Source organism: Mobula hypostoma, chromosome 6 (assembly GCF_963921235.1).
Source record: "Mobula hypostoma chromosome 6, sMobHyp1.1, whole genome shotgun sequence".
In the NCBI taxonomy this organism is placed as follows: Eukaryota; Metazoa; Chordata; class Chondrichthyes; order Myliobatiformes; family Myliobatidae; genus Mobula; species Mobula hypostoma.
Window position 1 is genome coordinate 164,089,297 of NC_086102.1, and position 22,060 is coordinate 164,111,356.

Consider the following 22,060-nt stretch of genomic DNA (forward strand, 5'->3'; position numbering starts at 1 on the left):
GCACAGGTTGCAAAATCACATTTCCTTCTATAAAATGTGGTTTCAGACTTTGCACATCCTTCTAGGTTTCATATGAAGCTATAAAGTTAGGGCAAACATTCCTCCAATGCCAGCATTTAATAGTCTCGAATCATTTCATACATATGAAAGCACAATGCACGAATACCCTCCCCTCCCCTTATTAACCAGGGCTCTGTTATTCACACTCCCACCTAAACGTCAGGAAGGTTGGTGTTCAATACCCTCCCCAACCACTTCGGCAGAAAGATCAATAGGAAGATAATGCAGCTAAATACGTGGCTAAGGAGTTGGTGCAGGAGGGAGGGCTTCATGTTTCTGGACAATTGGGCCTTGTTCCAGGGGAGATGGGACCTGTTCTGACGGGACAGGTTGGACCTGAATTGGAGGGGGACTAACATCCTTGTGGGAAGGTTTGCTAGTGCTGCTCCAGGCGAAGGGGGGGGGGGTTAAACTAGATTTGCAGGAGGAGGGGAACCAGAACGTTAGAGCAGATAATGAGGTGGAGGAGGATAAAGGTCATGTGAGAACTGCTAGTGCATGGAGTAAAGCTAGATCTAACATATAGAGAGGCTTTGAGGAAAGAGAAGTAGAATAAATGGTGTAAAGGTAGTAAGGCAGAAGGGCTGAAGTGTGTGTACCTCAATGCAAGAAGCATCAGGAACAAGGGTGATGAACTGAGAGCTTGGATACATACATGGAATTATGATGTAGTGGCCGTTACAGAGACTTGGCTGGCACCAGGGCAGGAATGGATTCTCAATATTCCTGGATTTCAGTGCTTTAAAAGGGATAGAGAGGAGGGAAAAGGGGAGGAGGGGTGGCATTACTGGTCAAGGATACTATTACAGCTACAGAAAGGGTGGGTAATGTAGCAGGATCCTCTTTTGAGTCAGTATGGGAGTCAGGAACAGGAAGGTAGCAGTTACTCTGTTGGGAGTATTCTGTAGGCCCCCTGGTAGCAGCAGAGATACAGAGGAGCAGATTGGGAGGCAGATTTTGGAAAGGTGCAAAAATAACAGGGTTGTTATCATGGATGAATTAAACTTCCCTAATATTGATTGGCTCCTGATTAGTTCCAAGGGTTTAGACGGGGCAGAGTTTGCTAAGTGTGTCCAGGACGGACTCCTGTCACATTATGTTGACAGGCCGACTAGGGGGAATGCCATACTAGATCTAGTATTAGGTAATGAATCGGGTCAGGTCACAGATCTCTCAGTGGGTGAGCATCTGGGGGACAGTGACCACCGCTCTCTGGCCTTTAGCATTATCATGGAAAAGGATAGAATCAGAGAGGACAGGAAGATTTTTAATTGGGGAAGGGCAAATTATGAGGCTATAAGGCTAGAACTTGCAGGTGTGAATTGGGATGATGTTTTTGCAGGGAAATGTACTATGGACATGTGGTCGAAGTTTAGAGATCTCTTGCAGGATGTTAGGGATAAATTTGTCCCGGTGAGGAAGATAAAGAACGGTAGGGTGAAGGAACCATGGGTGACAAGTGAGGTGGAAAATCTAGTCAGCTGGAAGAAGGCAGCATACATGAGGTTTAGGAAGCAAGGATCAGATGGGTCTATTGAGGAATATAGGGTAGCAAGAAAGAAGCTTAAGAAGGGGCTGAGGAGAGCAAGAAAGGGGGCATGAGAAGTCCTTGGCGAATAGGGTAAAGGAAAACCCCAAGGCATTCTTCAATTATGTGAAGAACAAAAGGATGACAGGAGTGAAGGTAGGACCAATTAGAAGGTAGGAAGATGTGCCTGAAGGCTGTGGAAGTGAGCAAGGTCCTCAATGAATACTTCTCTTCGGTATTCACCAATGAGAGGGAACTTGATGACAGTGGGGACAATATGAGTGAGGTTGATGTTCTGGAGCATGTTGATATTAAGGCAGAGGGGGTGTTGGAGTTGTTAAAATACATTAGGACGGATAAGTCAGTCCCTGGGGCTTGACGGAATATTCCCCAGGCTGCTCCACGAGGCAAGGGAAGAGATTGCTAAGCCTCTGGATAGTATCTTTATGTCCTCGTTGTCCATGGGAATGGTACCAGAGGATTGGAGGGAGGCGAATGTTGTCCTCTTGTTCAAAAAAGGTGGTAGGGATAGTCCGGGTAATTATAGACCAGTGAGCCTTACATCTCTGTTGGGAAAGCTGTTGGAAATGATTCTTAGAGATAGGATCTATGGACATTTAGAGAATCATGGTCTGATCAGGGACAGTCAGCATGGCTTTGTGAAGGGCAGATCGTGTCTAACAAGCCTGATAGAGTTCTTTGAGAAGGTGACCAGGCATATAGATGAGGGTAGTGCAGTGGATGTGATCTATATGGATTTTAGTAAGGCATTTAACAAGGTTCCACATGGTAGGCTTATTCAGAAAGTCAGAAGGCATGGGATCCAGGGAAGTTTGGCCAGTGGATTCAGAATTGGCTTGCCTGCAGAAGGCAGAGGGTCGTGGTGGAGGGAGTACATTCGGATTGGAGGGTTGTGACTAGTGGTGTCCCACAAGGATAGGTTCTGGGACCTCTACTTTTCATGATTTTTATTAATGACCTGGATGTTGGGGTAGAAGGGTGGGTTGGCAAGTTTGCAGACGACACAAAGGTTGGTGGTGTTGTGGATAGTGTAGAGGATTGCCGAAGATTGCAGAGAGACATTGATAGGATGCAGAAGTGGGCTGAGAAGTGGCAGACGGAGTTCAACCCAGAGAAGTGTGAGGTGGTACACTTTGGAAGGACAAACTTCAAAGCAGAGTACAAAGTAAACGGCAAGATACTTGGTAGTGTGGAGGAGCAGAGGGATCTGGGGGTACATGTCCACAGATCCCTGAAAGTTGCCTCACAGGTAGATAGGGTAGTTAAGAAAGCTTATGGGGTGTTAGCTTTCATAAGTCGAGGGATAGAGTTTAAGAGTCGCGAGGTAATGATGCAGCTCTATAAAACTCTGGTGAGGCCACACTTGGAGTACTGTGTCCAGTTCTGGTCACCTCACTATAGGAAGGATGAGGAAGCATTGGAAAGGGTACAGAGGAGATTTACCAGGATGCTGCCTGGTTTAGAGAGTATGCACTATGATCCAAGATTAAGGGAGCTAGGGCTTTACTCTTTGGAGAGAAGGAGGATGAGAGGAGACATGATAGAGGGAAACAAGATATTAAGAGGAATAGATAGAGTGGACAGCCACCGCCTCTTCCCCAGGGCACCACTGCTCAATACAAGAGGACATGGCTTTAAGGTAAGGGGTGGGAAGTTCAAGGGTGATATCAGAGGAAGGTTTTTTACTCAGAGAGTGGTTGGTGTGTGGAATGCACTGCCTGAGTCAGTGGTGGAGGCAGATACACTCGTGAAATTTAAGAGACCAGTAGACAGGTATATGGAGGAATTTAAGGTGGGGGGTTATATAGGAGGCAGGGTTTAAGGGTCAGCACAATATTGTGGGCCGAAGAGCCTGTACTGTGCTGTACTATTCTGTGTTCTATATGTTCTATGTTTACATTCCAATGGAGTGATGTTGGAGTGTGGCACTACTGAGCATGCTGTATATTAAATGAGACAATAAAAAAGGCACCCTGCTCCGGGACTGATATACGTGACCCCCATGCCAGTATTTCTAAAAGAAACTGGAGTGTAATTCTGTGTCCCGACCAATAATTATTCCTAAATCAACTTTTTTAACATGCTTGCTCTACAATCTCACAACTCCTCCATTATTTTGGAGACACAAAAGAATGCAGGTGCTGGAATCATGGAGCAAGAATCAAACGGCAACATTCAGGGTCCTGATGCAGGGTTTTCTCCCAAATCATCAACAATTTATGCGTGCTTTGAAAGGGAGAACAAAATTATAGCTGTGCAGCATCTGGTGACCCAGTGAGATCTCAGAGGCCAATGTCGGAACATCTTTTAAGAGGGTGAACTGCAGGCCATTCTGAGGGTCACACACGGAGACAAACATCAAGTGCTGCTGGCAGATCGTCAACTCGGTGAAAGGCACTCTTTGGTCGGCCCGAAACTTGTTGGTTTGCCGGCATGTCGAGATGTCTGTGGAGGAATGCTGCTGGCTGGCACAGTCCAGGCTACAGGAGTACGAGCTGAGGGATGCTCTGAAGGTTGGTGCAGCCACCACAAGGGCTCAGTGGGGAAAGACCACAGTGTAAGGCTCTTCTCCTACTGGAGAGGGAGAGGCCAGGTCAGGGGAGGAAGTTACTCAATTATTATTATAGCAGAGTGCCACATGTGTGGCAGTGGGGCTATTGATGTGTATGAGTGCAATAGAACAGTTCCTAGGAGTATGCCAGGTATTGAAGGGTGTGAGGGAGGAGAAGTGAGTGCAGTCACTATTACAAGGGAGAAGGTACTCAAAAATCTGGAAGACCTAAAGGTATATAAGTCACCCGGACCAGATAAGCAGCATCTTGGGGTTTTGAAAAAGGTAGCGGTAGAAATTGTAGAGGCATTAGTAATGATCTTTCAAGAATCATTGGACTCTGGTATGGTTCTGGAGAAGTAGAAAATTGCAAATGTCACTCCACTCTTTATGAAAGGAGTTAGGCAGCAGATAGCGCATTATAGACCAGTTAGCCTGACCTCAGTGGTTGGGACAATGTTGGGAGTCAATTGTTAAAGCCGAGGTTATGGAGAAGTTTGCGACACAGGACAAGATAGGACAAAGTCAGCATTGTTTCCTTAAAGGAAAATCTTGCCTGATGAATCTGTTGGAATTCTTTGACGAGATTACAAGTAGGATGGATAAAGGGGATGCAGTGGATGTTGTATATTTGGATTTACAGAATGCCTTTGACAAGGTGCCATACATGAGGCTGCTTACCAAGTTAAGAGCCCATGGAATTACAGGAAAGTTACTAGCATGGTTGGAGCATTGCCTGATTGGTAGGAGGCAGCAAATGGGAATACAAGGATCCTTTACTGGTTGGCTGCCAGTGACTACTGGTGTTCCGCAGGTGGCAAATGAAATACAATATTGGAAAATGCACGGTCATGTACTTTGGAGGAAGAAATAAATGTGCAGACTATTTTCTAAATGCGGAGAAAATCCAAAAATCTGAGATGCAAAGGGACTTGGGTGTTCTTGTGCAGAACACCCTAAAGGATAACTTGCAGGTTGAGTTGGTGGTGAGGAAGGTATGTTGGTATTCATTTCATGAGATCTACAAGAGCAGGGATGTGATGCTGAGGTTTTATAAGGCACTGGTGAGGCCTCACCTTGAAAGTATTGAGAACAGTTTTGGGTTACTCATCTAAGAAAAGATGTGCTGGCATTGGAGAGGGTCCAGAGGAGGTTCACAAGGATTATCCCAAGAATGAAATAGTTTTCACACGAGGAACGTTTGATGGCTCTGGATCTGTACTCATCGGAATTTAGAAGGATGACAGAGGGATCTCATTGAAACCTTTCAAATATTGAAATTCCTAGACAGAGTAGATGTGGAAAGGATGTTTCCCATAGTGGGAGAGTCTAGGACAAGAGGGTACAGCCTCAGGATAGAGAGGCGTCCATTTATAGAACACAGAAAGCCTACAGCACAATACAGGCCCTTCAGCCCACAATGCTGTGCTGAACATGTACCTAATTTAGAAATTATCTTGGGTTACCCATTGCCCTCTGTTTTCTAAGCTCCATGTACCTATCCAGGAATCTTTTAAGAGACCCTATTGTATCTGCCTCCACCACTGTTGCCTGCAGCCCATTCCACGCACTCACCACTCTCTGCGTAAAAAACTTACCCCTGACATCTCCTCTGTACCTACTTCCAAGCACCTTAAAACTATGCCCTCTTGTGTTAGCCATTTATAGCAGAGATGCAGAGAAATTTCTTTAGCCAAAGGGTGGTGAATTTGTGGAATTTGTTACCACAGGCAGATGTGGAGGCCAGGTCATTGGGTGTATTTGAGGTGGAGATTGATAGGTTCTTGAATGGCCAAAACATCAAAGCTTACAGGGAGAAGGCTGGGTAGTGGGACTGAGGAGGGGAAAAAAATGAATCAACCATGATTGAATGGCGGAGCAGACTCGATGGGCCAAATGGCCTAATTCTGCTCCTATGTCTTATGGAAAGCATTGACTATAAATTTTAAGAATGAAAATGCATTGAATGGTTTATTATTGTAAATATCTTTTTATAATGAATAAATTAATTTGTTTAAAAATTGTTTTAAGAGGGTGAAGCCTCACAAGGCATCAGGCATTGATGGTGTACCTGGTACAGCAATGAAAACCTAATGCACACACTCAACGTTTTTTAGGAACAGCTTCTTCCCCTCCACCATCTGCTTTCTAAATGGTCCATAAACCCATAAAATTGATTCAGATTCTGAATTCATTCCCTCATGTTGATGCTACTCAACCACTGAGATTCTCCGACAGATTGTTTGCTGCTTCTACTTTCCTTTGTCTACGTTTATTTGTCTATGCTTTCATCTGTCAACTGCTCTCAGATAATCTTGTTTCCAGTTTACTTCTGTTTATTTCACCCTGTCAGAGACAGTTCCTACCCCCACCCTTCTGTAGCTTAATGGGCTTCTTCTCTCTCCTCCTCAGTTTTGGATTCTTCCTTTGTTTATGAAGGTCAACAGAGACAAAACTACCTTACATTAGTGGTAGGGAAACTATAGGAAAAGGTTCTTAAAGATTCATTCAGATTTGTTAGGGAGTATTCTGGAGTTATGTGAATATAGCAGATATTAATTCAAACAAGAACTTCAATTCTTATTGCAAATTGTAAGCAGTCAATTGAAGTTAGACTGGTCCACAGACTAAGAGATTGTGTATGCTACACATGAAGACATTGGGGTTGTGTTAATTGGCTTGCATCAAACCAGGCAACATGGCTCAGTTATTTGCACCATTGTGACTTAAGTGCAAGCTGGCAGACCAGACTGATGTTGTTTCTTAGCATATCACACACGGTCACAGGGAGAGGCAATCAATAATTTTTTGTGTACTCGGGATATTTGTATTCTCAGAGTCAGCACCAACAACATCAATTTTGGGAGTATGGCTCTCTGCAGAAGCGTTTAGACTATTTGTGTAATTTACTTTGTGACAAAGGTGTTTGAACAATCTGAGGAAGCAGTATAGTGTATCTCCCATTGTAGATATGTAATTCAAAGGAAGCATTGTCAACCCAAAATATTGAAGTGAATGATGTCATTGTAAATGTATTGAATCGCCTGCTGTTACTTTTGATCTTAAGGGTATAAAAATGAGATGTAAGTTTGGGTTTGTGGGACTCTATTGAGAGTATCTCCGGAATGATGCCCACTTGTTGCGATGAATAAAGAGTTCAATATCACCAGGTTCAGTGTCTCACCAGTGACTTCGATCACAGTCCCAACAGAGTTGGTTTTGCGAAAGTGACAGATGATTAATTAGTGTAGGGCAGTGGATATTATCTACATGGATATGAGTAAAGCACTTGACAAGGTCCCTCATGGTAGGCTAGTCTATGAGATCAGCCAGGGCTTCCCAATTTATGAGTAGAGACATTATGTTGCAGTTATATAAGTGGTTGATTATGTCACATGGGATCCCTGGTTTGTTGGTAAACTGGAAACAAAATTGGCTTGGTTATGGAAGGTGGGAGGCAGAGATGGAGAGAAATGCAAACAAAATGCTGGAGAAAATCAGCAGGGCAGGCATCAGCTAAAGACAGAAATGAACAGTCAGCGTTCAGGCCGAGACCCTTCTTCAGACTAGAAAGGACAAGGGGAAGAAGCTTGAAAAAGAAGATGGGGGGAGGTGAAAGATTAGGTAAGATCACTCATCATTCTCCTGCAGTCCAGGGAATGAAGATGCAGTCTAGTCAACCTCTCCCTATAACTCAGACCCTCTAATCCAGGCAACATTCTCATAAATCTCTTCTGCACCCTCTGCAGCTTCACAGCATCTTGTTAAAGGTGACCAAAAGTATACATAATATTCCAAATGCAGCCTCACCAACCACTTACATAAATGCAACATAATGTCTCTACTCATAAATCTGATGCCCCGACTGATGTTGCATTTTGGGAGTTCAAAAGCAAAAGCAAAGTATACAACAAATGACACGAACCTCAGAAGTACCTTAAACCACAGGGATTTGCTTCCAGATAAGCTTGATGCCTTCTATGCTCGTTTTGATCATCAAAACATGATGGAATTATTGCCAACTGCCACCACCCACCCCCCATAGATCCTATGGTTTCAGTCTCTGGGGCTGAAATGCGAGAAGCCTTCAGAAGGGTGAACCCACAAAAAGTGTCTGGCCCAGAACTAAACAACCTGGGCTGAAACGTTCACTGCAATCTTTAACCTCTCGCTTCAGCAGTCTGAGGTACCCACCTGCTTCAAGCAGGCTTCAATTATACCAGTGCCCAAGAAGAGTATGGTGGCCTGCCTCAATGACTATCGCCCAATAGCACTTACGTCCACAGTGATGAAGTGTTTTGAAAGACAGGTGATGAAACATATCAATCCCTGCCTGAGAGGCTCCAATTTACCTACCAGAGCAAATGCCATCTCATTGGCTCTTCACTCAACCCTGGAACATCTGGAAAGCAAAGATGCATACATTAGGATTCATTGACTACAGCTCAGAATTCAATACCATCATTCCCTCAAAACTAATCAATAAGCTTCAAGACCTCGGCCTCCATACATCCTTGTGCAATTGGATCCTCAGTTTCATCACTTGCGGACGCAAGTCAGTTTGGATTGGCCATAACATCTCCTCCACGATCTCTATTAGAACAGGTGATCCACAAGGCTATGTGCTTAGCCCCCTGCTCTACTTGCTTTTCACTTATGACTGTGTGGCAATGCCATATTCAAGTTTATTGATGACACCATTGTCGTAGGCCGAATTTAAGCAGGTGAAGAAATTGTACATAGGACGGAGATTGAAAATATGGCTGTGTGGTGCCATAACAATAACCTTTTACTTCTCAATATCAGCAAGACTAAGGACCTGATTATTGACTTCAGGAGAAGGAAACCAGTGGTCCATGAGCCAGTCCTCATTGAAGGATCAGAGGTGGAAAGGGTCAGCAACTTTAAATTCCTCATGTTATTATTTCAGAGGACCTGTCCTGGGCCCAGCACTTAAGTATGATTACAAAGAAAGTACAGCAGTGCCTCTACTTCCTTCATAGTTTGCGGAGATTTGGCACGACATCTAAAACTCCGACAAATTTCTTTTGATGTGTAGTGGAGAGTATATTGACTGGCTGCATCACTACCTGATATGGAAACACCAATGTCCTTGAATGAAAAATCCTACAAAAATTAGTGGATACAGCCCAGTCCATTAAAGGTAAAGCCCTCTCCACCATTGAGCACATCTACATGAAACGTTGTTGAAGAAAAACAGCATCCATCATCAGGAACCACCTCATGCTCACTTCTCATTGCTTCCATCAGGAAGATGGTACAGGAGCCTCTGGACTCACACCACTAGGTTCAGGAACAGTTATTACTCTTCAACCATCAGACTCTTGAACCAAAGGGGATAACTTCGCTTGCCCCAACATTACAACCAATGTAATCACTTTCAAGAACTCTTCATCTCATGTTCTCAATATTTGTTACTTATTTATTTATTTGTTTGTTTGTTTGTTTTTGTATTGGCACAGTTTGTTGTCTTCTGCACTCTGACTGATTGCTCAAGTTGGGTGGTCTTTCATTGACTCTATTATGGATTTATTGAGTATGTTTGCGAAAACGAATCTCAGGGTTGTATATAGTGACATATCTGAACTTTGATAATAAATTTACTCTGAACTTTGAACTTTGCCATAGTCACAAGTACATCTGATTGTACAGATACTGGAAATCCTGAGCAAAACACACAAAATTCTGGTAGAATTCAGTAAATCAGGCAGGATGTATGGAGGGAAATAAACAGTTGCCATTTCCGACCAAGGCTTTTCATCAGAAATTACAGGGCCTGGTGCAGATAGATCCAATTAGTTCAGATAAGCATCATGGTTGGCATTGTCCTGCAGGGTATTGTTCTATGTTCTTAAGTCTGAAAAAAGGCCCTTAACCTGAAAATCTAACTGTTTCTCTTCCCACAAATGCAGCCTGACCTGCAGAGTATTTTCTGTTATTATTCTCAAACACACAGCATTTTAAGAAACTTAATTAGCTGTAAAGTATCATGAAATATTCTGAAAAGAATGAAATATGCCACATAAATGCAGACTACTTTTCTATCTCATTCTGTGGATGTGATAGCCTACGATATAAAAATAACTTAACATCTACTGCCAACTTAAAGTTTTGATTCCACTCTTTTCTCAGCACAAACTGAATATTGGGGCTGATGACTCTTTCTGGAAAGACTAATGTTGGTAGACAGAAATGATTTTGTGTGTACACTAGGGTGTCAAACATTAAAATGGATGGATAAACTAAGATATTAAACTATATGTGATCTCAATTCTGGAATCAAAGAATCTTTCTGATAACAGTGTGTGTGTGTGTCTTGCAATAACTGATAAACATCCCAAGGCCATCTACCATGTCTATGCAATTAAGATGCTACATTATTTATTTTAACTATAAAACAAGTTGCTAAAAGACACAGCTAGCATATCCATTTACCTGTAGTCATTGATATTAGATTTCATAGTCAATATGATTAGAGCATTTCCATGGTTTTAATTTAGTTTGCAATGCCACTAATATGTGTTGTATGTATTCCTAACAACTAGGAAGCTTCATTTGATTAAGGACAGTGATTGTGGTATTGGACAAATATATATATATGTTATGCCAAAGCAGGTGGCATCAAAAAGGATAATTGAAAAAGATTGACACTATTAAGAGCTGATGTAATACTTTCCAATGGTTAACAATATTTATTTTTCTTTGAATTTGCAACATTCCTGTTGTGTGTTCTGTAATGTATCCCATTAGTTGAAATTTGAGCAGATATGGTTGAACAGCGTGTTTTCAGACACTTTGGGCTAAAGTTCACTGAGGTGTATATGCAGAGTGGAGTATGTATTGTATTCACCTGTCAGGTAGATGAAGGCCTGGTGAGAGTGCAGTTGTTTTTCTCTCAGGCAACCTCCCTGCATGAAGGATAACTTTCACGCCAATTTTGGATGGTGGCTGGTTCAATATAATGGCAGAGAAATATGAAACTATAAGTACAGGGGATATTAATGGCATGACCTCAAACTGAAAAAAAAATTCTGGAGGAATTCAGCAAGTCAGGCAGCATCTATGGAAATGAATAAACAGTCGACATTTTGGGCCAAGATCCTTCATCAGGACCTTGGATTTCCAGCTTCTGCAGAATTTCTTGTGCTTGAAATATTAATCTGCTTGTCTTTCCATAGCTGCTGCCGGATCCTCTGAGTACTTCCAGCATTTTATATTTTTTTATTTTTTAAAACATGATAAATTATAGGGTTTAACTTAAATTATGGAATGCACCTATTATCTGACAATTAAAAGTCCATTTACATACTTGTTGCCCCAGTATCAGAAGGATTCCTGTGAGCATACATCCTTCTATTTCAACAAATATAACTCTGTATGCTCCATCTGTTGTTACTTCTCTTGCCAGAAGGATCCCAATGAAGAGAAAAGAATGTTGCCAGAATCTCCTTATGAGATGCAAATATAGTACAGCTATGAAAAGCGCTTTAAAATATTTAATCTTATTAAAATAATGGCCAGTGGACCAATGGTTGGAAAGTCCACACTCTGATTCCTGGTGAGTTACACCCCCTCCAAAGGCACCAATTTTTTGGCTCAGTGGTAGTACTCCAACTAAGTCAGAAGGTTATGGGCTCAAACCCCACTTGAATGACTCATATACAGTATAGAAATGAACACTGCCCGGTTGTAGATGCATTCATTTAAGACAGGCATTGAATAGGCTATTAATTGGATCTAGCAGATGGATTATAAGGATCTTGGTACTATTTGAAGGAGTCAGGGAGATTCTCTTGATATAAAGGCCAGCATGCATGCCTTATTCCATAGTCATTGTCAACAGGTACCCTTGTCATTAATTGAGGTATTGTTTAGTGCTTCTTGGCTGCCATGACACAGACTTCAAAGATTTTTTTCTGCTTATACAATGCAATACTGATTGTGCTGGCACCTTTCAAAGTGCTAATCCATTTGTTTTAGTCCAGGATAAAACAGCTGATCTATAGTGTGAAATAACCGAAAACAAACAAAACAAAGGGAGTTGGACAACTGGAAGTTACAATTTTGTCAGAAGGTGATCGACTTATGCAGTAGGACATCCGAAGAGATAGTGAAGATTGATACATTAGTGCTTGAAGAAAGTGATAGATGTCTAGAAAAAGGTACAGCAAATTATTCTGGTAACATTTGTGATGTGACAAGGAACCAGGAGGAGCAATTGGCAGCTCTAAGTCAGTTTAAGGGAAAGAATGAAGGCTTGAGGTCACTTGAAAGGAGTTAAAGTATAAATATAGAGATAATATCCATCGAAGAATGGGGTCAACCATTACTGCTCCTGAACTACAAACAGAAAAAGAAAGAAAAAACATCTAGAGTCCTCCAGTTCATGAAAAAGCTCAGAAGTGAATATTCCAGCTTTAGAAGCTCAGTACTCTTCCTTGTACTATCTGAACAACTGGATGTTTTCATTCAGCCATTCTGAAAAATATGGAAATAAACTGCCCCAGACATGGAGTGTGTTAATGAGTCTCAAAAAGTGTGCATCTGTACACAGGATTGACTTGTGGATGTCAAATTTCCTTTGTCATACAATACTGCTAACAGGGTTACATTTTTTTAAAAAATGTCCATCAGCACTCTCTGTGACAACATCATCACCCATGCGCCAGCAAAGCTCTGTAACTGAGACTCCAAAGAACCTTGAAGCAAAATTTTATCCCCATTACCTAGTTTCAAAATGATGTTATCACCATGGTAAATGGCACTGACTACTTAATGGCAAGCAAAAGCTTGTCATTAAAAGACAATTCTTCTATAATAGCAATGCCAATGGTACTCGCGATTTTTTTTAACATTCCGCTTGGGACGCTAATTAGCAAAGTCTTTTGCAAAACTATGTTATAGGCTATGCTGGTGGTATTCATAAACTTTGTCAGTGGTTGGTGCCTTTGCATTTCATTGTCAGCAGCCGGCACACTATTCCTGTTCCTTTTGGCCAAATAATACAAGAAGAGTAGTAATCTTATAGGTGAGCATACTTTAAGGGAATCTACAGGAAGTGCAGGAATTATTCTGGGATAGTTACACTCACAACACGCTGGAGGAACTCAGCAGGTCGGGCAGCATCCGTGGAAAAGATCGGTCGACGTTTTGGGCTGGAACCTAACGTTTGCGCTGATCTTGATGATTAGATTGTATAATACGTGAATATATTGTTTTAGTAGTAATTGGGATTTCAACATTCTTAGCTTATCGTAATCGAGACATCAGACTTCCCCTTGGAGTATGCAAGCTAGTAAGAGATTTCTTTTTAAATAAACTTGATAAAAAGTATGTGTTCAAACATTAAATGAAAAAACTATCAATAACATAGTATATGAGGCTCAAGATCCTATAATACCAAAGACAGCTAATTAAAAGAACTACTTCCTTGCAGCTAACCAGGATATGAAAAAGAATGCTCATCAGTATTTACTGTTTTGCATCAGTATTTACTCAGGAAACTGACATAGCCTATATGGAAGGAAGGGAAACAAGCAGTAGTGTCATGGAACATATAGGGATTAACGAGGAGGAGGTGCTTGCTGCCTTACAGCAAATAAAGGTAGATAAATCCCCCGGGCCTGACATGATATTTTCCTGGACCTTGAGAGAGACTAGTGTAGAAAATTGCAGCGGCCCTGGCAGAAATATTTAAAATGTCCTGAGCCACGGGTATGGTGCCGGAGGATTGGAGGGTAGCTCATGTTGTTCCGTTGTTTAAAAAAGGCTCCAAAAGTAAACCAGGTAATTACAGGTTAGTGAGCCTGACATCAGTAGTAGGTAAATTATTGGAAGGTGTTCTGAGAGATCGGATATACAAATATTTAGACAGCCAAGGGCTGATTAAGGATAGTCAGCATGGTTTTATGCGTGGTAGATCATGTTTAACAAATCTTGTAGAGCTTTTCGAGGAGGTTACTAAGAAAGTTGATGAAGGAAAGGCTGTGGATGTTGTCTACATGGACTTTAGTAAGGCCTTTGACAAGGTCCCAGATGGGAGGTTAGTTCAGAAGGTTCAGACAATAGGTATCCATGGAGAGGTTGTAAACTGGATTCGAAATTGGCTGTGTGGGAGAAGACAGAGAGTGGTAGTGGATGATTGCTTACCAGACTGGAGGCCTGTGACTAGTGGATCTGTGCTGGGACCATTGTTGTTTGTTGTCTATATCAATGATCTAGATAATAATGTGGTAAATGGGCCAGAAAGTGGCAGATGGAATTTAATGCAGACAAGTGTGAAGTGTTGCATTTTGGAAGGACAAATCAAGGTCAGACATACACAGTAAATGGTAGGGCACTGAGGAGTGCGGAGGAACAAAGAGATCTGGGAGTTCAGATACATAATTCCCTGAAAGTGGCGTCACAGATAGACAGGGTTGTAAAGAAGGCTTTTGGCATCCTGGCATTCATAAATCAAAGTATTGAGTATAGGAGTTGGGATGTTATGGAGAGGTTGTATAAGACATTGATGAGGCCAAATTTGGACTATTGTGTACAATTCTGGTCACCTAGCTATAGGAAGGATATCAGTAAGATTGAAAAAGTGCAGAGAAGATTTACTAGGATGTTGCCGGGTCTTCAGGAGTTGAGTTACAGGGAAAGATTGAACAGGTTAGGACTTTATTCCTTGGAGCGTAGAAGAATGAGGGGAGATTTGATAGAGGTTTACAAAATTATGAGGGGTGTAGACAGAGTAAATGTGAATAGGTTCTTTCCACTTAGATTAGGAGAGATAAATATGAGAGGACATGGCTTTAAGGTGAAAGGGGAAAGGTTTAGGGGGAACATTAGGGGGAACTTCTTCACTCAGAGAGTGGTGGGAGTGTGGAACGAGCTGCCATCTGATGTGGTAAATGCGAGCTCACTCTTAAATTTTAAGAATAAATTGGATAAGTACATGGATGGGAGAGGTCTGGAGGGATATGGACTGGATACAGGTCAATGGGACTAGCAGAATAATGTTTCAGCACAGACTAGAAGGGCCAAATGGCCTGTTTTCTGTGCTGTAGTGTTCAATGGTTCTATGGTTCTATCTGGACAATGCTTCTACTCATATAGAGTTCTGAAAAATTTTTGCTGAGCTCCAGGTGGACCACTTGATTTTTAGGGAAGAGCTTCACGATGTACTGCCAATATACAGCATATTCTATTCAAAGCAAAACACACAAAATGCTGGAAATAGTAAAGCAAATAACTTTACTGCTTAGAGAAAAATCCCCCCAAAAAAGTACAGAAGCAGGTCAGCAAGTCCATCGTCATTTTAAATCTGCTTCCTCTATATTTCCATCCTCGAAAATCAATACATTCAGAATCAGAATCAGGTTTAATATAAAAACTATAAATTGCAATAAGTATATATAAAATTAAATTCAATAAGTAGTGCAAAAAGAGAGGAAAAATTAGTGAAGTAGTGTTAATTGGTTTGTGTTTTTGTTGTTCCTTCTCACGCCTTGTGGAGCATTGGGTGGCATTTTTGCCATTTCCGCCATTTCTGGAGCATTTGACTGTGTTTTTAAAAGAGACTGAATTGCTAGCTCAATGCTCAATTCAGCACAGATGGGAAGTGTGCAAGGAGCTGGCCAGATTCAAACTCAGGACTATTTGCCTTGAAGTCTGGTGCTGATGCCACTACACCTCCATCTGGCTAATATCCATTATCCATTCAGAAATCTGATGGCGGAGGGGAAGAAGCTGTTCCTGAAATGTTGAGTGTGTGTTTTCTGGCTCGTCTACTTCCTCCTTGATGGTAGCAATGAGGAGAGGGTATGTCCTGGGTGAAGGGGGTCCTTAATGATGGTTGCTGCCTTCTTGAGGCATCTCCTTTTGAAGTCTTCGATGCTGGACAGGCTAGTGCCTGTGATGGAACTGGCTGGGTTTACAACCTTCTGCAGCTTTTTCTGATCCTGTGCAGTGGCCCCTCCATACCAGATGGTGATGCAACCAGTTAGAACGCTCTCCACATTACATCTAAAGAAATTTACAAGTGTATTTTGTGACATACCAAGTCTCCTTAAACTCCTAATGGAATATAGTTGCTGGTGTGTTTTCTTTGTAATTGCATCAATATGTTGGGCCTAGTATAGATCTTCAGAGATGTTAACACCCAGGAACTTCAAAACACTCACCCTATCTATGGCCTGATCTGTTGATGAGCATTGGTATGTGTTTCCTCGATTTCCCCTTCCTGAAGTCCACAATCAATTCCTTGATCTTACTGACGTTGAGTGCAAGTTTGTTGTGGCAACACCACTCAACCAGCTGACCTATCTCATTCCTGTACGCCTCCTCGTTGCCACCTGAAATTCTGCCAAAAATTTCAGTGAGATTGAAATTGAGATTGCATCTGCGGTAGACTTATTGTGGTGATAGTCAAATAGCAGTAGGTCCAGGCCCTTGCTTAGACAGGAGTTGATTCTGTCCATGACCAGCCTCTCAAAGCACTTCATCACTGTAGATGTGAGTGCTGATTCCTAGCCCCAGTAAAAGGTATCAGTATATTAAACTGCACTAAATCATATTGTCCGGGAAATCACAGGGAAGTGCAACTTTTAGACAATTTAATGAATTAAAAACTGAACTAAGATTTGGAATCTATCCCGTTAACTTTAAAATATGAAATCTGTACACCTCCCTGTATTCCCTTGGGCTTTGGTGTTTATAAAGATGAGGGTGACCTTATTCAAACAGATAAGATGCTAAGGGGGTTTGACAGGGCCAATGCTGGGATATTTACAGTAGCAGGAGTGTCTTGATCAAGGGGGCAGCAATACAAAATAAGGGGCCAATTATTTAAAACTGAACACATAAAAGTTTATTCTCACAGAGGATAATGAATCTCTGTAATTCTCTACCCTGGCTGGAGCTGGAAGTTTGATCACTAGAGTATTTGAATTGGAGGTGGATAAATATTTGGTAAATCAAGCAATAGAGGAGTATAAAGAAAAGACACACAAGAGGAGAAGAGGCCAGCATTGATCATATTAAATGCTAGGGCAGGCTTGAAGGGTCTTATGGCCTATTCTTGCTTCTATTTTACTGTGGATTTCCACCTCACCACCATTGAAAAGGCAAACTCAGAGGATAAAACTGTTGTTTACAACATGAACATTAAGTGTATTCTGATCAAGTTTTCATCAAGTTGGAGCCAAGTGGAAGTAATAAAAGCTGACATAATATCAATGTTAATCTGTGCTAAAGATAGAAATTGTAAATGCCTTTGTTCTTCTTAGTTGGATTCAGCTTTATAATTTTTTTCTTCTTCAGACTAGATTAATACTTGCTTCCATTCCACTTCTTGGGTTTGAGGTGGCTGATAAATCCACTGTGGGACCTGACAGACTATGCTATTGGTGATACAGGTGTTACATTTTTCAAGAAAGCTTTGAGAACATCATTGAATCCTTTCTTCTGTCCACCTGGTAATCTCCTGTCATCACAAAGCTCAGACCAAAATATTTGACAATAAGGACCTCCCATAAGAGCTGTTGGCCTCAGTACTGGGGGTACTGGCCCAGGAAAGGACACTGTCATTAGAAGATTTGACATAGGTCAAAATGTCTTGCCTTTTTTTTTGGTTAGCATATTGAACTTGACCTTGACAGTCTGGGATAGAAATGCTTTGGTTTGATCGACTGCTATACAATGGAGTCAAGGACACTGGGCAGTTCTTCAAGATGTTTCTTCCAGATGGCCCTATTGCCTCTCTATCCATGACTAGTTTGCTCTGTTCTTGGCTGTCATAAGGTCTCCCTGCCAAACAGGGTGCTGGTTATGATTAGATCTTGCTCCAAGCAAATTATCAAGACCAACAACCTGTTGGAGTTATTTTTCCCATCCTATTCTCTGCCCATCACAGTTTTGCAGAAGGTTGTGCCTTGTGCATTGAAGTTATCCAGTGATGCTTTCTGAGATCCAGACAATTTTCCCCCCCAAAATACTTTACACTTTATTGTCGCCAAACAGTTGATACTAGAACGTACGATCATCACAGCGATATTTGATTCTGCGCTTCCCGCTCCCTGGATTACAAATCAATAGTAAATATTAAAAATTTAAATTATAAATCATAAATAGAAAATAGAAAAATGGAAAGTAAGGTAGTGCAAAAAAAACCGAGGGGCAGGTCTGGATATTTGGAGGATACGACCCAGATCCGGGTCAGGATCCGTTCAGCAGTCTTATCACGGTTGGAAAGAAGCTGTTTCCAAATCTGGCCGTATGAGTCTTCAAGCTCCTGACCCTTTTCCCCCAGGGAAGAGGGACGAAAAGTGTGTTGACTGGGTGGGTCGTGTCCTTGTTTATCCTGGAAGCACTGCTCCAACAGCGTGCGGTGTAAAGTGAGTCCAAGGACGGAAGATTGGTTTGTGTGATGTGCTGGGCTGTGTTCACGATCTTCTGCAGCTTCTTCCGGTCTTGGACAGGACAACTTCCATACCAGGTTGTGATGCACCCCAGAAGAATGCTTTCTACGGTGCATCTATAAAAATTAGTGAGGGTTTTAGGGGACAGGGCAAATTTCCTTAGCTTCCTCAGGAAGTAAAGGCGCTGGTGGACCTTCTTGGCAGTAGACTCTGCTTGGTTGGACCAAGTCATGTCATTTGCGATATTGACTCCAAGGAACTTAAAGCTTTTGACCTGTTCCACTAGTGCACCATCGATGTAAATGGGGTCATGCGGTCCGCTACTCCTTCTGAAGTCAACAACCAATTCCTTCGTCTTGCTGACATTGAGGGACAGGTTATTGTTTTTGCACCATGCCACCAGGTTCTTAATTTCCTCTCTGTACTCAAACTCATCATTACCCGAGATACAGCCTACAATTGTGGTGTCATCAGCAAACTTATATATTGAGTTCGATGGAAACTTGGCTACACAATCATGGGTGTACACTGAGTACAGTAGAGAGCTGAGTACACAGCCTTGTGGGGCACCGGTGCTCAGAGTGATTGTAGAGGAGTGATTGTACAATGCGATTTGTGATTTGAGTACAACTTCTTTTTGACCACATTGCAGCTTCAAGGGTTGGGGCATATGTGCTGGTACACTGGTTTTGCATTAGAGTGCATTGGAGAGTCACAAAATATTCATTTATGCCAAATGCAAGACAGTTCATTTTTAACATTAAAAATAAACATCAACAAAGACACCAACTTTGAAGGAAAAGCATTTCAGGATGTATACTGTAGACATTTCTCTGACATTAAATGTACCTTTGAAATCTTTGAAACTTTTTCTAGTTTAACCTTTCAGATGAAAGTTCCATGCTTTTGGAGCTAGCTACCTTCTGACAATCATGTCTCAATCAAAGTGATGTCATCAAAGTACTTAAGTTCCTTAAATTGCACACCAATTATCCAAGGTCAAGCTGCATGGAGTCCCAAGGTGATTGGTGACTAAGCTACTAGAACTATCAGACAGTATACTGAAACTTTCACCAAGGTTTTAATCAATTAGAATACTGTACAAGCTTAAGAGTCAGCATGACACAATGGGGTAATAGCATGAACGAGCTGTGATGATGTTGACTATGATGACTGGAGCATGAAAAGAAAGATTTCAGCCCAGGTTTAAGGTGGATGGGTGGGTGACACAAACAAAACGTACTCACAGACACAAATTTACTGCCAGGATATTTTAACTTCAAGTACCCGCTTCTACGTTGATACTTGCCAGCAAGAAGCTAAGTCACAGGGAGTTAAGGATGAATTCAAGAGGGCCTCAGATGAGTATACCACCACTTTTGCTGATCCAATGGATGAAAACTTTTCACTTAGGAGAGTATTTTTTAATGCTTCTGGAAACTCCTCACTTGGCTAAAGTGCAATTTTAGGCTCATTGATGCCATAAGCCACTATTTACATTAGCTCTCTGAGGGCACTCATCTCATACTTACAGCCATTTCATCTCACTCTTTACTTCAGTAAATACAGCATCGGGGGAATGCTGCAAGAAATAGAGCGACTTAATTTTGAAGCACACCCTGCCCTTTTCCTGAGGAGATCAAGGGTAATAAGTTAAAACTTTCTCACAGGGATTACGTACAATTTTAACGCTAAAGAATCTTGAGATAGAAGGGATTAACCCCGTAAGGTATTAGGGACAGACAAGAGACTGCAAAAAGCTGGCTGAGTTCAGCAGAACAAGCCGCATCTATGGAGAGAAATGTACAGTCAATATTTCAGGGCAAGGGCCTTCATCAGCACTGCAAATAAGGTACTGCATCAGGGAGATTTGTTCAGTGAATTTGGTGGACAAGTTTAAATTTTCTTATTGCAAACATTTACTATTTGTTATCAGGACAGAATATATTGAATAAGAAATCAACATGGCCACTTCAAATAATTAGGGAAAATTAATGGGCTGATTTTGTGCTTGTCACTCATTGGCAGCTTCTCAATAACATGGTGGTAGAGACCAAACTGGAAAACGTTGGAAAACAGATGCAAGGACTGCTAATCATGATAACCTTGTGCACCCAAGTAATTAACAGTGTGAAGTCAGTGCGGCACCTCAGGGCTCTATTTTGTGTATAGAAAGCAACAGTTCAATGTGGGCTTCCTTTTCTGAGCAGGTACATTATAAGCCTCAAGATATAACAATGAATTCATTTCAACTGTTTCAGATAACCATCCTTTCCAGTTTTTAACCTCAGAGCTCCACCACTGATTCTAGTTGTAATTTTCCTTTCATCTGCACAATCATCAGACACCCAGTAAAACAAAACCTACACTAACTGCATTTTTCACCTCCAATTTTCCTTCACCTCCCCTCAGATTCTACTACTAGCCTATGTGCTAACAGCTATGATGTAGCTCACAACTCCAAGAATGTGGATTGAACCTTGATTTGTAGTGTTGTCCATGTGGAGTTTATACCTTCTCTTGGTGACCATGAGTTCCCCTCACACCCCTAAGATGTGCAAGTTAGTAGATGATGCGACTGCTGTAAATTGCCTCCAGAGTGTAGGCATGTTGTTTGTCATTTATATTAAAGATTTGGATGAGAATGCAGAGATAACACCAGAATTGTGCACAGTGAAGAAGGTTGTCTCACAGTTTGACAGGATCAAAGAATGGCAGATAGAACTTATTTCAGACAAGTACAATGTGTTGTATCATGGAATGTAAAATCTGGGTAGAACTTGCACAGCAAATGGCAAGACCCTGTAACATGTTGTAGAACAGAGACCCCTAGAGGTATACATATATAGATCTCTGAAACTGGTGACACAGGTAGACTGGTTTGTACAGGTGGTGTTTCACATGCTTGCCTTCTACAGTCAGGGAAATGAATTAAAGAGCTGGGATGTAATGTCGCAGCAATAAAAGACATTGGTGAGACTACTTGGAGTATTGTGTGGAGTACTGGTTGCCTAGTTGTAGGAAGGATGCCATGAAAGTGTGCAGGAATGATTCACAAGGATATTACTAGAACTGGAGGATTTGAATTATAAAACTAGTTAGGCTGGGGATTTTTTTCTTTGGAGTGTAAATGGCTACGGGATAACCTTATAGAGGGATACAAAATCATGAAGTGCATAGATAAGACTGTAATACAGAGGAACAGAATTAGGCAATTTGGCCCATCAAGTCTGCTCCATCATTCCATCATGGCTGATTTATTTTCCCTCTCAAACCCACTCTCCTGTGTTCTCCTGTAACCTTTGACGCTCTCACTAATCAAGTTCCATTGACTTGGACTTCATAGCTGTCTGGCAATGAATTCTACAGATTCACTGCCCTGTGGCTGAAGAAATCCCTCCTTATCTCTGATCTAATGGGACATCCTTCTATTTTGAGGCTGTGCCCTCTGGACCTTGACTCTACCATGATGGAAAC

General features: G+C 41.7%; 1 protein-coding gene across 3 annotated transcripts in view; it reads right to left on the reverse strand.

The window, feature by feature from the left end:
* LOC134348567 (juxtaposed with another zinc finger protein 1-like) overlaps positions 1-22,060 on the reverse strand; it is a 449,355-nt gene that overhangs the window by 215,520 nt on the left and 211,775 nt on the right. The window lies entirely within an intron of this gene.